The following is a 4,148-nucleotide window of genomic DNA, read 5'->3' as shown; positions in this document are numbered from 1 at the left end:
TGTATTTTTTTTTTTTAATAAACTGTTATGACATGTGATATTGTGTGGAGTGCTCGGATAGTGTTTTGAGCTGTCATATACATGTGTTTGTGTATATTTATAGTGACATTTTGACAGCACTACGGTTGTTGTAACCTCAAAATCATGTGAAATTTTTTCCTCATATCATAAGGAACAAGAGAGATGAAAATGAAGACTACTTTTGAAAATCCAATCCAGTTAGCTTCTTGTACGGGATTTAAATGATTCATGGGAGTATTGTCAAAACCCATTTTTTGAGCCTATTATCTGAAATCAGGAAAAAATGGGCACTATCGCTGCTACTTATAGAATCCGATTCTTACTCTTTCAGTAACAATTCGAAGTCTATCAATCCCTTCATTTCATCAAGGAACACTGGAGTTATATTTCTCGTTGTACTCTATAAAATTCTATAATGTTCAATGTATAAATGTAAATAATAGACATTTCATTTGAAGTTGTCTGTCGATAGTAATGTCCAAAATTTTGTGAGAGTTGGTTGGCTAAACATGTCACTTGGTTAACTGGCATTAATTACTCTTCAACTTCGTATTACGTAGTGATTTTTCATGTTTATACGATAATTGTATATAAATCTTCCTCAACTTTGTTGAAGTCATGTGCGGGTTGTATGAATGACTGTTGAAAATGTTTGCGAAATCTAATTCCTTTTAATGCTTCATCGAAATCGTATTGCTTGAATCTGAACTTCGAGATAAAGTATCGGTACTTGAGTATTCTTGAAACGCAAAACTTCTATTTTGAACTTGAATAGAGCGCACCATTCCAGTGCATTTTTAATAATTTGAAGAAGACAATAAATTCAAACAGCCCAAAAATGTTTTTCAAGAACAATTCAAGGAATTCTGTAATGATGGCTTGGTTCGGAATTTCCGGAGTAGTATATGAAGCAAATTCTTAATTACGTTGCTAATAAATAATAAGAGCAAAAGTTGAGAATGTTCCACTGTTTATTCGTCTCCTAGGATAGTAAAATTACATGATAAAAACTTTGTTGGGACAAAGCGTTATTTATAGTCCTAAGAATAGGGTTAATTGATAAATCAATGTTTTGTCTGCAAATTACATCTTTAGCGAAGTGTTCACTGCTTTCAATAATAGGGGAAAGCGACAAATTAGTTGGAAATTCAGGGCAAATTACCATTAAGTCTAGATCCACACTTTTGGACATTACTGATCGACTTCAAAATAGCCTCGTGTAGACCAAGTTTCATCTCGAAGTTTGGCAGAGCAAGTGTCTTACCGTATCATATTGTATTGTCAATAAACCATTATTCTATTTTTTCTTGGAACTTCGAAGATGAAACAGCCGAAATTTGCAGAGGCTTCTCAATCAAAAATATGGCTTAGCTTTCTATATAATGTGTGATAAAATAGTATATATTTATAAGAAGTGTGCGCATGTTGTGTGAATTAAAAATGAAGTTGCCAAAAACTATAAAGTGTCGGAAACATGGGGCTATTTCGGATTCATCACATTGTAAAGACTGTTGTATACAAAATATTATCAGTATAACGAAAATTAAAATTAAAAAAAAATAATGATAGTGCTTTCATACATAAGAGTATGGAATTACATATTAATTAATATAATGCTTATTCCAGGTATTTTTTAATGTTTTTTATTCGATAGTGTTGCTAAGTCAGTTCGATGAAAAGTTGCCAGTTTTTGGGAAAACCAGATAATCCTTGAATTTTTTGAGAGGCTAAGTCACCTAGATGCTTTTATTGCTTTTGAATGCAATAGGAATTAACTTATTAGTATGAAAACACGATAGTGATCACATCGAAAATTCAGAAATTGTTACTATCAGGTTCAAAATTATATTGTTTGTCCAGAGAAAAAGGTGATATGGCATGTCGATCACGTATAGGATGATGCTCAAGATGCAAAGTTGACATTCCCAAAAACGAACAATTAATGTGATACTACCCAAGATTGTTTGAATTTTCTCGATATGTAAGTTTGCATATTGTAATATGTAATAGTTTCCCGATGGATATATTGAACATTGGCAACACTCAATGACTAGCACTACTGCGCGATTATGTAATATTACTTTTTTGTTCATATGGGGTGTTAAAAAACATCCGGCTGGACAATGAACATGGATTAGGCCTTAACTGAGACAAGAAACTCTGGATAAATTTAAATTTATGTTGTTTCTGTTGGTAGTTTGGTTGGAAATAAAGTATAAAAACATTTACAATTTTTTTTATTCCGTTATTTCCCCTCCTACATTCACCAGTAAGCGGTAAGTATATATTCATAAATAATCCGCATCTCTTGTGAAATTTTTCGTCTCTTTATTCAAAACCAGGAAACTTTTAATCGCTTCTCGATTATATTCTTTGTGCTGAAGCTTGGCATTTCAATGGACAATAGACGATCAGTCTTTAATTCCAGAAAAAAATTCCCCCATTGACGTGTTTTCTTACGATACCAAATCTCGGATAGAGTTAAAAAGGACAAGAGCCACTTCTACTCCTCTTCTACTGTTTAGGACCGTGGTAAATCAATCATGTAACTAGTTATGAAGGGTGACTTGTTTTAATTCCGTCACCATGAATATCACCCTATTATATAGCCTTGCAAAGCCTTATATTGTCAATGGAGAACTGTTGTAATAACTCCTTGAAAGTTCAAAGGTCTTCGAGCATGCGTTAAACAGAAAACGTGGGCGTAGTAAAAATAATATTCGGGGGTTACGGTCAGCATGGACCGGGTTAAAATTTATTATGGACATACACCTCTATTATAATATTTCGTCTGGTGAAATGGCAAAGTACTAAATAAGAAAATGTATTGGTTTTTGTCGGAAATCTAATGATACGATGAAAACTTTGTCATCGTGGACAAATTCGAGGTGGTTCAGAAACTCTATGAATAATCTCCCATCCCATGATGAACATTCACGAGCCGCCACTGGTGAAAATATGCAAGGGTATATTTTTTCCTCTAGCCTTTATTAACATTTCATCAATTCTGTTTCCACGTGTCGCCAACAAACCCAACTAACTATAACGAACACAAAACAGGGAAAAACTCAATCAAAAACACTAAATACGTCCCTGATTCTACCGCCCCCAAGTCTGAAATCCATTTCCCCATTCCCGGTCCCTTCTCAACCCTGGAATTCCTGGAATTTGCTCCGCATTCTGGCGAGATCGATATAGTTTTCCACTTCGCTCTGCCAAATCGCTTTTCGTTTATTTTGCAACTTCCGCACAGCCCAATTCAAGTGGGTGGAAGTGGATGGAGTTCTTTCATTACTCTGAATCTCTGAGGCTCTTTATAGAAAGACAAGATGGATGAAGAATGGATCCATATTTCAACAATACTTAGCTAGGTAATCACGTTTTATAACGTTCAACATGATGGATAAAATTAACTGCTGCTGGCTCAACTCAATTTCCCAGAGAATGAGTGATTTATGAATGCCAAAATGCTCAAGGAACGAAGAGATTTTGAGCACTTTTCGCATAGATGGGAGACTAATAAGTTTAGCATATATAGATAGGTACTCTTCATTCAAAATGATTCAGTTTTATTCACCGGAGCAAAGAAAATAGAAAGGTGTCAGACTGTCAAAGAAAAAGAACTGGATTATCCAATTATTCACACGTGAAATCTTCAAAATTTATATATTATTCATTTCCAACAGGTATTTGTTGAAATCCTCAGTATATCGATTCTATAAAAGACAATGAATTGAGAAGTATCCCAGTTTGAAAAGTCTCAAGCAAAATGAAATGAAATAGTGTGAACTACGATAACTTATTTAACAATTACACGTGTTTCCATATAACTATAGCATCTTCAGGTGAGTGAAACATGTGTAGGTGTAATGGCTAAATGAGTCATCTTAGAGGAAATCGAGTGATTCCAGTTTTTAATTTAATTATCAATTCAATGTTCGATAATCTGTTGACATCATGTGTGGTAATACATTTGTAGACAGTTTAGTGAATCCTGAATCAACGACCCGATTGAATAGAAGCCGAAAAACGTGTGAGGTCCGATACCTTCAACTTCAAGGGCGGGTGCTCTGGGGGGCCATGCCCCGCTACCCTTCGAGTACTTGAGAAAAATATTTTTTGGAATA

Source organism: Coccinella septempunctata, chromosome 1, assembly GCF_907165205.1.
Source record: "Coccinella septempunctata chromosome 1, icCocSept1.1, whole genome shotgun sequence".
Taxonomy (NCBI): Eukaryota; Metazoa; Arthropoda; class Insecta; order Coleoptera; family Coccinellidae; genus Coccinella; species Coccinella septempunctata.
Note: the sequence above shows the minus strand (reverse complement) of the source record.